This window comes from Enhydra lutris, unplaced genomic scaffold (genome assembly GCF_002288905.1).
Source record: "Enhydra lutris kenyoni isolate GAN:26980312 unplaced genomic scaffold, ASM228890v2 scaffoldscaffold43, whole genome shotgun sequence".
Taxonomy (NCBI): domain Eukaryota; kingdom Metazoa; phylum Chordata; class Mammalia; order Carnivora; family Mustelidae; genus Enhydra; species Enhydra lutris.
The window spans coordinates 15,170,118-15,182,831 of NW_019154127.1; the positions used below are offsets into that span (position 1 = coordinate 15,170,118).

Here is a 12,714-nt window from a genome sequence, read left to right on the forward strand (position 1 = left end):
CGGCTCACCAGGGAGTGCTCTCCGCATCTAGCATCTCCATGGGTTTCGTTGTACTGAGTTACGTCTCCGTCATGTGCACACACCATGGGCTCCGGCACATGTGCACACGCCCACACACACGCACGTTTACGCACACGCACGAGAAGAGGTCAGCACGGGTGCTTGAGGCCCGGGGTCACTGGTGCTGTCTGCCTGAGCCGGTGAGCTGTGTTGGAGAGTCCGGTATAGGGATCTCAACTGCACACTTTAAAGTTTTCTGCTGACTGAGAAATTGTGCCATCTGTCTCCTTGACGGTGTGCGCTCTCTGCTCAGTGTTCTTGTTTTTATTTTTAAGACTGAATTCCTAGGGACTGGGCTGGTGTGGACAAGCTTGTCCCCAGCCAGGCCAGGCCAGTGGTTGTACTCAGCATGCAAGGCAGAAGGCGTCCCTGGGCCATTGGGTCCAAGGAACCGTAGCTTTTCTGGAAGAAATGCTTCTCAGTTGTTTATATGCCTTTGGTTAATTACTAGCACCCTAAAATGGTTATTTTTTGACATTTTTGTCTAGTTTTTCATTGTTCGGGGGGAGACAGTTTGCCAGGCCCTCACTCCAGCTCTCCCCGGTCCCACGTCCCTCATTGTTTCTCTCAAATACTTCAGACATTTCCAGGGAGCACTGATCTAACTGCGAATCTGTTTACAGAGCATCTGGAGTTTCAAAACTCTCAGGTTCTTGCTGTGCTTTTTGGATCTCTCGTTTCCTTTTTCCTCCACAGTCTTCGAGTTCTCTGAGAGCATCTGAGGGCACTAAGCCGCATCCAGAGTTCTTCAGCTCAGTCATGGAAGCGGAGGGGCACGTCATGTCCTGTTCCACATGCCCTGTAATCAGATTCTTCGAATCAGGTTTGCTTATGTGCAGCGAGGCATCGCCGGGGGCTGGGGGCCGTGCGGCAAGACCCGGCTTCCACGGGCGAGCAGGGAGCCCTCACCTGCCAGCCTGGGCTTCGTCTCCGCAGCCGGCGTGGGTGGCGGGGTTTTCTGGGGCGTCGGGGGCCGCCCACCCAGGTGGGGCTGCTGCTTCGACAGTTCACGTGTGCCAAGGCCTTCTCTTCAGTCCAGCCTGTTGCTTTTGCAAGGACACAGATGACCCTGGGCATGTAGGGGGTGCCTCAAGAAGACGGTGCGGGACTTAGGGGCCATCAGAAGGGAGCAGACTGTCCCCAGCGGTAAAGCTCTGAGTGTTTGGGGCCTTAGCACAATCATATTGGAACAGAATGTGCTTCTGCTGGGGAAGTGCTTGCAAACCTCCAAGCCCCGCATTTCACAGGTGGGCAGCTGAAGAGAAGGCATCTCTGGGGCCTGAAAGTGTCCCTGAGGCCAGGCGGCCGTCCTCAGCCCCGTGGCCCCGAGAGCAGCCCCGTCCCCCCTTCTGGGCCGCACAGTACGTCACCGGCAGCTTTTACAGATCTGAGCCAGGGCCGTGCTCAGGGCTCTCACCAATGTGGTTTTGGTGGGTCTCCCTGAAGTCTGCGTGGCCCAGTGACTCCCTAGTGGAAGCAGGACGGGTCGCTGCGGAGTCCGGACTCGGATGTGTTGTGGCCGTGTTCAGTGGAACACCGGCTACTTTGGAGTGCGGCTGCTCCTCTGTTTCAGAGGCTCTTGTGGACCCGTGGATGACAGGCCCGGGGTGGGGGAGGCAGAGGAGGGGAACTGACCCTCACTACCCTGCTGGTGCGCTTGTGGGGGGCCTGAGGCTCTGAACACTCAGCCAGTCTTGGGCTGGGGACTTCTGGAAGGGGCAAGGAGGGTGACTGATCTGCCCCCGACGAGACTGCAATCCAGTGACCCTAGGATTGGGGGTCCATGAGGGAGTAGGGCTGCCCGCTCTGACTTCTCAGGGCTTGTGCAGACCATCCCCTATGTCTGCCTTTCTTTTCGGTAGGGTTTCAGAGGGAGGTCTGAGATGGTAGGAGCTGGGAGAAGGGGCGGCTTGGGCCGCCAACCTCACTTCATCTGAGGCGCCTCAGCTGAAGCAGCTGGGGTGGGGGTGTCGGGGGCGGCCCCCCAGCCTCCATCAGGCACTGCAGTGAGGCCTTTCCCGCAGAAGGGGTGTCGGTGTGGGACATGGGGTCTTGTGTGGAATCTGTCACTTCACACGAAGGAGGCTGCAGTCTAACCTTGGCAGACAAGTAGATTCGAGTGTGTTTTTTCCTTATTGTAGCCACTAGCATTAAGATACACTTGTTCCGGGACGCCTGGGGGGCTCAGTGGGTTAAAGCCTCTATCTTCAGCTCAGGTCACGATCTCAGGGTCCTAGGATCAAGCTGCACGTCGGGCTCTTTGCTCAGCGGGAATCTGCTTCCTCCCCCTCTCTCTGCCTCTCTGCCTACTTGTGATCTGTGTCTGTCAAATAAATAAATAAATAATCTTAAAAAAAAAAAAAAAAAAAAGATACACTTGTTCCCAAATCACCGTGAAACAAAAGTATCTAATGAAAGGGAGAATGAGAATGAGCCAAGTCCACCGGCAGAGGGCTGGGCTTGGCGCACTAAGTGGCGACACACACATCCCACGTGCACAGGTCCACGTGCTGAGGTCTCATTTCTGTGTCATCCTGCATGTGCGAACTGACCTATGGGGACAGAAGGCCGATCAGCAGACTTCCTCCCGGAGGACCGAGGAGCTGAGCGCAGCCAGAGCCCTGGGCCTTACTGTATAAAACAGGCATCAAACACTCCAAAAGGCGGAGAGGCAAAGGCAGAGCAGCCGGATGACAGCGGAAGCGAGGGACGCAATGGTGGCGCGTCCCCTGGAGTTTCCTGTCACCTCGTACAGTCTCGACTGGTCTGGGACAAGTCTGAAACCTAAAAACCCCGTGGGTGCTGTGCCGACCAAAATCCAGATAAACCCCCGCGCTCTCTGCGCAAACCAGCCTGGCCAGATAAGAAGCATTCTACTCGGGGCAGATACCCCCCAAAACAGGGCCTCCACCCTTGCCAGACTGTCAGAGCGCACCCTAACCCTCACCATGCTGCTGTCAGAGAGGCTGGGGGCAGACTTTCGTCCTCTGGGCTCTTTGAGACCCCTGGTGCCGTGTCCGTGTGGGCCCCACACTCCCCTACCTGCCCCTCCCCACGCTCCCCTTCTGGGTCCAGAAGTAGTGGGGCCACCTGGGTGTCAGTGGAGGCCGAGTGGGGAACCAGCAAGGCAGCACCCCACCCTTTCCTTGATGGAATGGCGTCTGAGGAGTTCAGAGCAAACACAAGATTTAGCTGAAATCCAGAGTTTCACAACAGAGTATCAGAGTGTCCGGATTTCATCTGAAAACCATCCCACACACTACAGACCGGGAGGGTCCCTCACGGGATGCGTACGGGCAACAGACACCAACGCTGAGATGACACCGGTGGCAAATGATCTGACGAGACTTTTAAAGAAGCTTTATAAAATGCTTCATGGGCACAAAATGGAAACAGATGAAAAACTAGAAAGTTTCAGCAAAGAAATAGAAGTAAGAAAGTTGTAAGAAAGAACCAAAATTGAGGGTTATTTTTATTAAGAGTCAGTTTTTTCAGAGCACTTTTAGGTTCACAGTAAAATTCACAGGAAAATACAGAGATTTCCCATACAGCCGCTGTCCCCACACAGGCACAGCCTCCCCCACTGTCCACATCCCGCACCCAAGTCGTGCGTCTGCTCCCATGAATGAGCCCACACGGACACGTCGTCATCCCCCAGAGTCCGTCGTTCACGGGAGGGTCCCTCTCGGGGCAGGCGTTCTGTGCGTTGGGACGGCTGCGTAGGGACGGGCATCCCCCGCTGCGGGGTCTTAGAGTCCTCTGCCCTCCCCGTCTGCCGTGCTCTGCCCATTCGTCTCCCCACCCCCCGCCCCCGCAACACGGCCTGTCACCAGCCCCTCTGCTGTGCCTTCACCAGAGAGTCCTGTCGCTGGGGTCACACGGGCCACAGCCTTCTCAGACTGGCTCCTGTCACTCTGACACACACTCACGGTCCCCCCGCATCCCCTCATGGCGGGATGGCTCATGTCCTCTTTGCGCTGAACACCCTCCCACGGGCTGGAGGGACAGTTCCCGTGTCCGTCCACCCGCTGAAGGACCCCTGGGTGGCTTCCAAGGGTTGGCAGTTACGCACGGAGCTGCTGCCGCCCTCGTGTGCAGGTTTCTGTGGGGACGTGTGTTCCCGTCCACCGCGGGGGGACCTCAGGGAGCGCGATCACCGGGTCGGATGGGAAGAGCAGGTTTCGTCTTGGGAGAAACCACCAAACCTCCTTCCGAGGTGGCGGCACCACCTGCTTTCCCAGCAGCGGTGACTGAGCGCTCCGGGCGCTCCCGTCCTCGCCAGACCGTGGCCGCTCTCGGAGGGATGCAGCGGTGTCGTCGCTGTTTGAGTTTCATCTCCCCGGTGACCTGGGACGTGGGGCAGCTTTCCTGATTGGCCGTCTGTGTGTCTTCTCTGGTGAGATGCCAAATCGAGATTTTAGAACAAAAATACAATAAACACAATTTAAAAACTCAAATTGTATGGGGCGCCTTGATGGCTCAGTGGGTTAAAGCCTCTGCCTTCAGCTTGGGTCACGGTCCTGGGGTCCTGGGATCAAGCTCCGCATCGGGCTCTCTGCTCGACGGGGAGCCTGCTCCCTCCTCTCTCTCTTCCTTCCTCTCCGCCTCCTTGTGATCTGTCTGTCAAATAAATAAATAAAATCTTTAAAAAAAAAACCTCAGATTGTATAAATATGTACGATTTGCATCAATTATATCTCAGTTAACGTGTTGACGTCTAATGCATGCTGTTTACGGGACACTTTAAATAAACGGTCCAGAAAGTTCAAAATGAAAGGTATGAAGGAAATGACCAGATTCATACCAACACAGAAAAGGAAGGGATTTGAGCAGGTCGGTGGGGAGGCTGGGCCCAGGCTTGCGTTGGTCCCGCTGCTGGTCTGGGAGGCACGGAGAAGCGCAGTGGGGACCCTTCGGGGCTGTGGCTGAGCTGTAGCAGCCATGGATTCACAGATCTCCGAGGCTTGTAAATGCAGTTTATTTTCAGGCATTTGGGTCAATGTGACCCTTTTGTGTTGACGTCACCCCTTCCCAGGCTAGTGGTGCGGCCTCTGGGGAACGCTGTCACGTAAGCATGTTGTGGGGTCGCAAGGTTCTTGTGTCATGGACACGAGAGGGTGAGGTGACGGGACAGCGCATTAAGTGAAGGTGCGGGCGGGCAGGGAAGGAGCAGCTCTCTGGAGTGAGAGGGGCCCCAGTGGAGGCCACCCCGAGTTTCTGGGCCGGTCTCTTCCTGAAAATGGGAGCAGGAAGCCTGTGGCCTCGAGGTCCTGGCGCCGCCTTGGTTTGAGCGAGGACCGTCGATAACCCGAGTGCCTGACTGCTTTGAGGTCTGCTCGTTTTCGGTGATTACAGCGCAGCTGCCGGAGAAGTACAGTTCCTGGCATCGGCCGGGTGCTCTGGTCTTCGCTTATCTCTCGTTCTCAGCAGCCAGGAATGGTTTCAGAGCCTGGTCAGGAGCCCCTGCCCCTCCCTGCCTCTCCCTTAACCCTTTCCCTACTCACCAGCGGAAGGCGGAGAGCAGGAGAGCTGTGCACGGGCCGGTAAAACTGCTTCCCGCAGGACACGTTACACGGCCAGGCCTGACCTCTGGGCTTGGCCAGCGTAGTCCTCTCTCGGGGGCGGGAGTAACAGGTAATACAGCCACCAGTTTGCCACTCTGCTCGCCACGACTGTTTACTCCCTTCCTTTCCCGGTGCAAAAGAAGCACCATTAGGATGTTTGTCACTGGAACAGAGAAGTGACACGTGCCACCTTTGCTCACCTTTGGTTGGGTAGAGCGGGTGCATGGCCAAGCATGCCACAGTGGGATAGGAAGTACTCTGCGGCCGGGGGACGGAGGCTTCGTTGAGCCCACACGGGCCTTCTGACCGGAAGGCCTGATGTCAGTTTTGTGTAGAGGGAATGAATCCTATCCTTCAGCTGCTTGTCGTCCGTCCTCCATCCTTTCTCCCCTGCCCCTGAACTGTGTTTGGGGCCAGCCCGCCAGCTCTGAGCAGATCCTGGGGCTGCCTGGGGCTGTCTGTTGCCAACACTGGGACGGGGCGGGGCGTGTCGGGTGTTACTCCGGGGAGGCTGCTGACCGTCGTGAGCCCTGCTTGACTCTGGCGTTTCCTCCGGTGTCGACAGAAGTGGCCCAGCCCTTTCTACAGCTTCTGCCCCTGCCCAAGACCTGGGTCAGGACATCCCGGGGGTCCCAGGGCCTGTCAGGTGGGCCCTGATGAGAGGGTCCAGAGGTTTGTTTCTCCTCGGCCACATGGCTGCTGGGGTGTGGTGTGGGCCTCACCGTGCAGTGGGGTGCCCCGGGGCGTGGTGTGGGCCTCACCGTGCAGTCGGGATGCCCCGGGGCTCGTGCTGTGATTCCTCATCTCCTTACACTCTCATCCATCCAGAACGCACGCATCATGCCTTTGCCCCGGGCTGGGAGTGACCTTGGGCAGTGGGGGCATTTGGAGGTGCGGGACAAGTGAGCAGAGAAGAGGGCTCCTCATGCCGCCTGCCGTGGTGCTGGGCTGCAAGGCTGCTGGGGGCCCAGAGGAGAGCTGTTGGGACGTGGGGACGTGGTGGCTGAGCCGTGTCTTAGGATGTGGCAGGAAACCACGTGTTGGGCATGGGCGCCAGCCGAGGAGAAGACAGGTCCGTGGCGTGGGAAGCATTGCTTAGGTTGGGGGGTTGAGTCAAGGCTCCCCAGCTGTGGCTTCAGGTGTGTCTCACAGGAGCTTTGCAGCCTTGCCTCTGGGTGCTTGTGTGTGCTGTCTGCCCAGCAGCGCCGTGTCCCCTGTGCTCCAAGAGGCAGGCTTCTCTCGGCAGGTGGGGGGGGGTGGCTCCAGCCCCCAGGCACCATCCAGAGCTCCGGGACTTCCGTATCCCCAGGCTGTTTCCGGGCGTGCACGTGCACTGAGCCCAGCTGTGATCCATGTCTTCCCCAGCAGATCATCTCTCCGGTGGGGACAGACAGCCCGTCCCTGCTACCCACAGCCTCCTAGCATCTGTGTAAAGCGGGCCGCGGGGACCTTGCGGGCCTGGTCCCACCAGCCATGCCCAGAGCAATGCCAGCTCATTGGGGTGCCCCAGCAGAGCCTTACGCTTACACAGAGTCCGGGTACCTCCTCTCCCTGAAGGTTCTGGAACACTCAGCTTTACCACAGCCTCCGCAGCAGCACCAGGCAGCCCCCTCACTGCTTCAAGGTCGCTCGCAACACCAAGGTCGCACCGAGTGTAGGGTAGAGAGGACAGGAAGGCTGGAGCAGGTGTCCCCGGCAGTGCTGCTGGAAACAGCAGGGGAAGGGTTTGTGAGGAAGTGGGTGCAGTCCTGGGCCCGTCAGTCGGGGGACAGCATGGGGAGGACAGGGCAGGAGCGGCTCCACGGTGCCCACTGTGCTCCGTCCCCTGCCTGTGTAATCAAGTCCTTGTCTTTTGACAGTTATGTAAATCGTATTTATAATAAAGCAAGATAATTAACGACATGGGAGTGTGGTGTCACAGTAACTTTTATAAGCTGACATTAAGACACTGCAGTATTTTGTGACTAGCCTTTTCTGGAAGGGAAGGGAATGGAAGGAGCGTGATCACCATCTGCTCCCGGCACTGTTGTTCACAAATAAGTGGCTCCGTGCCTTCTCGGCTCCGAAGCCGCCCCTCCCTGCTGCCATCCAGAAGCCCGCACCCGGGATCCCCTCCTCCCAGCCACTAACGAGTGGCTGGTTTTCTCAGCTAGTGTCCCTGGTCTGATTTGTCCCCCTCCCGGCGACCTTCTGGGAGTGAGGTCCTCCCGCCCCCACCCCCGTCCCCGCCTCGAAGCTTCACAGAAAGGCCTTCCTGCCCCCGAGCACTGCTCTCCACCCCTGAAAGGAGGGTCCCCCCCCCACGAAGTCTGTCCAGGTGATGCTGGGGCTCGCTGCTGTGACAAATCCTCTTGTCCCGTGCGCCCCTCTGTCAGAGCCCCACCCTCCTGCAGGGTCCGTCCCTGAGCACGGCGCCCTCATGTTTGGGCCCGTCCTGCAGGGTCTTGGAGTGTGTGCCACAGTCCTGGTGCACTAGCGTGTGACCCTCGTTCTCTCGTCCCTGCAAAGCAAACCACAGACATGACCATCACCGCTAGAAGAGCGGTAGGAAAGGCCCCAGCTCTGCCTTTCTGGAGTGCACACAGCCCTCTGGTGCTCTTGGCTCTTGTTAAACTGTTGTGTGGCCCATGGCCCGTGAGGCTGGCGAGCTCTCCGGGCGCCACCTGCCCCTCTCTTCAGGGGAAAAAGGGGTGTGCATTTAGATGTTTTTGGAGAAGGGGAGGCTGGAAACATTCTGCTGTCATGTTTCATTTCACAAAGTTTGGCAGAACTGACTAGCAAATTTAACTTACCTGGTTTCTCCAGCTTACAAAAGTAATTTAAGGCAAGTAAGACAATTTTCTGTGGATACAGCCTGTGGGTCAGCCACTGAAAGTCTGCTTCTTGGTAACGTGGAAGTCAAAGCAGAAGTTTCTCAGAGAGTCCGTTTTTCACCGTGAATGACATCTTCTTATACCAGCTGGACACACGTGGTTCCAGGGGAATTAAGCACCTCAGCCTTACAGAGACCCTGCCTGCGGCCCTGGCACGCGCCACAGCCCGAGAAGAGCCGAGGCCCTCCAGCTCTCTGTGGGTTCCTTGGTGCCATCGAGTGCTTTAGGGACAGGATGAGAGTCTAGTGGGCAGACTGAGTTTAACAAAAATGGTACCAAGCTGGTACTTTGTTTGTTTTTACTTTTCACTTTGGCCTCTAGCAGCTTTTTCAAGCAGACCATCAGGTCTCCAGTGCCCTGAGTTGCTAGATAAGCCAGGGGAGAGGGAGGTGCCCCCCCACAGGAGCAGGGTCTATCTCTCCAGGATTCACAAGGATTTACAACCACAGCCCGGCGTGTGTGGCCATCAGCGTGGATGCGACACATAGAGACAGAGGGCTGTGCAGAGCATGGCTCAGTGACCTAGGAGAGGCTGGCCACTGTCCATGAGCGGAAAAACCCTCGGTGGGATGGGAGCACTTGTAGCTTCCCTGGCCGGTAGATGCAGGGTCGCCGCTTCCTTGCTCCTGTTTAAAGTCATAAAATGAGATTTGAATATGAAATCTGATTTTTAAATGTTGAAAACCAATTCAGATGATGTGGACCAGTGAGCACATGTCAGACAAACGTTGTCTGGTCACCAGGGGGAAGGCCCACGTGCAGGGAAGGCCCAGCCGAGCAGGACGTGGTCGGACGAGCAGAGGGAGGGAGGACCGTCAGCATGCTCTGTGTGGAGGCAGACCCATGTCCTTGGCTCTTGTGGTTGGCGACCATTACAGCCCCCTCGCCCCTGGTCCCCCCACAGAGGCTCTGATTGAGGAGGCTGGAAGCCATGGGCCCCGAGACAGGGAAGCCGTGAAGGCCCAGCCGTGGGCCTCTTACTCTGGGCCGGGGGTCCTGGTGTGTCCGTCTGTGTCCTCTGTGTCCTGGTGCCGGGCCCTTGCTGACCAGGAGAACCTTGGAGAAGCTCTTTTCATTCCATGTGCATCTGAGAAACCAGAGAGGGGGACGCTGTCACTGGGCTCAAGTACAAAAAGACGGGGCACTGAGCACCTTATGGATGTGGTGGCCCTCTGTCCGGCCACACTGCACTGTGCCAGGCTTCGCAGGTGACAGACGCAGGAGCCACAAAGACCAGGGGCTGTGAGCAGTCTCTCTAGCGGGTCGTGGCCTGAACTCCAGCTCGGGCAGACCGGACCGGACAGGGCAACAGCGTTCCCCTGTGGCAGCTCTGGCCGGGCTAGATGGTGTCAGCTGCCAACAAAGCCAGAGAAGTGGACTTGGGCCTGGGGCTCTGTGTGTGACTATCTCCTAGACGGTAGGCCTGGGCCTAGCTGCCCGGCGGGGGACAGTGTGTGGGGAGCTGGTGTCCCAGGCAGCCCTGGGAGGACGGGCCCCAGCTGATGGCCTTGCACTTCGGTCCAACAGGAAGGGGACAGCAAGGTGACAGACAGAGACTCAGCCACAGGCACCGTGACCCCATTAGACAAAAAGCTGTCTCATCATTCAGAAGCTGGCAGGAGTTCCTGAGAGGAGCAAGGGAGGGCAGGGCAGGGCAGTGCTGCCGTGCTGCCCGCAGCGGCCTCTTCCTCCGTCCTGCCGTGGCCACCACTGCCCAGGAGTGGCCTTCTTCCACCCAGCGGGCTCGCGCTGGCCATCCTCCAGGGGACATGCCATCACATGGAGCCGCAGAGTCGCTCCTGATACCTCCTCCCTCCTTGTCATCTGACCCAACACCACCCCTCTGAGTCGGCCTCCATCCTGCCTGCCTCGGTCGTGGGACCAATCACAGCCTCCCAGGAACCAGAGTGACCTTGAAAAGCGTCGCTGTGCACATGTCACCACCTGCATCCTTCTGTTCCCAGCGAGGACGACCTTCACAGTCCTGCCTGATTGTCTGGCGTCTTCCGCTCTGCCCACGCTCCCTCCCACTGGGGACTGCCCCAGTGGTGTGGCCTTCGTGCACAAGCCCCCGTGCTTCTCCTGTGCCATGACTCTCACTGCCCTCCCACTGGGGTTGGTGTTCCCTGCCCTTGGATCTGGGCTGCCCCATGACGTTATGTTGAAATCCTGGGAGCAGCGCCGCGGGCCCGGCCGTCGGTGCTGTGCTGTGACCGTGTCTCACGAGCACATTCCCCCAGCCTTCTCCCTGCCGGTGGCTAAGTGGTTGTCCCACGTCCTGGGTTCTGCTGGTTGCTTCCTTGCAAGGTCATTCAGCATATTCCTCCCTCCTCATTTCCTGGAACCTGGCTTTTTCCACCTAAGTCGTGTTTTCTGGACAAGCAGACATTGGCACTGTGTGTGGCAGGGCTGCGTGCGGGTCCCTGAGATGGGCGCCCGGGCTGTGGGCGCGTCGGCTGTCTGTCGGACCCTGGCTCTCCCGGGCTTACCACCCCCCGTGCACCCGGGGTTTTTAGTGTCCGCTCACCACCGCCGCCAAGGTCGGCTCTTCCAGCAGGGGCTGGAGAACTGTGACTTGACAGTTGTGTAAGCCTTGCCTCACGCGTTCATTGGGATTATTCCGTATGGAGTAACTTCCTCCTCACTGGGCTATCCGGTCACCTAAAGTACAGTTCCTACCAGAAAGGCGGGATAAACATTTATTTCTTTTTTTTTTCCCATCGTCCAATGAGTTTTGTTTCTCTCCCTGCTATTCTTTCTTTCTTTTTAGAGCATTATTATTGATTTATGCGTTTTATAGCTACAGTACATTTGTTCACTTGCCGCTGTTACACTCTTTACTCACATCGCTCTGTATGTTGCTGGCTTCTGGGTGGACGTAGCCACACTAGTCTTGACGGTTTCCTCGACTCTGTTGTGTACACGTTCCCACCTCATCTCTGATGCTCGCTTTCCCAGCCTTCTTGGAATCCACCGAAGTGTTCGGAGGCCCCAGTCTAGGCATTAAGGGTGCTGATTGCAATGGAATGTCCTCACTTTTTCGTAGTTCAGTGGAGAGAGTTAAGGGGGAAAGAAGGGGAAATTGTGAGTTCACAGAAATAGTTCTAAATCAAATGCAAGATTACAGGGTTTTAACTTAAACTTTTAAAATTTTGGACTTGTTTCTCTTTTGTCTTGTTAGCATTATGACTTACATGTTTTACCCTAAATGTACATACAATGGGTTTGGGATATTATTGGTGCCGACAAATGACTCATCAAGGTTAGTACATTTCCCGGCATGTCTGTGTCCCTGAGAATACCCAGCCACGTTCCCGTGTTTTAAGGTTAGTTGCCACAATCCTGTGCGGTTATATCACCAACTTTGTGTATACTTAGTTTTTTTTTTTTAATTTCAGGGATTTAAAAAAAATTTTTTTAATTCTTTTTTTTTTTTAAGACTTTATTTATTTATTTGACAGAGATCACAAGTAGGCAGAGAGGCAGACAGAGAGAGAGGAGGAAGCAGGCTCCCCACTGAGCAGAGAGCCCGATGCGGGGCTCGATCCCAGGACCCTGAGATCATGACCTGAGCCGAAGGCAGCGGCTTAACCCGCTGAGCCACCCAGGCGCCCCAATTTTTATTTTTTGTTATGTAAACATTTATGTGATTCTAGAGTAGAAATCTGTTGAAGTCTGTCTCACATCCACCCCTCTTTCTAACCAGTTCCCTCCCTTCCCAAGTAAGTAGCTTTTAATTCTTTATAACTTTCCATTATTTTTTTGAAAATATATGTGTGTGTGTGTGTGTGTGTGTGTGTGTGTGTGTTTGTGTGTATAAATGAATTCCTTAACTTAGTAAACATTTCCTTTTTGTTCCTATTTCCTTTGATTCTTGGGAAGGTTTATGTTTTTTGGCTTTATACTATTACCTGTCTGTATCACGTGCAGAAACCCCTCTTTTCTATTTTGTCTGCTGCTGTGCTCTCATGGGGAGTATCACAGGAGCATCCCAGGCGGCTGGAAGCCGCTTCTGTCCCCCACCTCCCGCCATCGTCCGCTTCACGTGCCGCCTGGTTACTCCCTCCTGGTGGCTTTATCTCCTCGCTCTTCCACTCTCCTGGTGGTTTGTTCTTTATCTCGGGCGTGTTGTACACTGGTGTCCCCGTGAAGAGCGTCAGTCAGTCATGATTCTAGAGCGAATATATCCGACGCTTGTCACCATAGCTTGTGACACT

At 56.2% G+C, this 12,714-nt stretch overlaps 1 protein-coding gene across 10 annotated transcripts in view; it reads left to right on the forward strand.

Moving 5' to 3' along the window:
- LOC111155726 (poly(rC) binding protein 3) overlaps window positions 1-12,714 on the forward strand; it is a 178,986-nt gene that overhangs the window by 80,118 nt on the left and 86,154 nt on the right. The window lies entirely within an intron of this gene.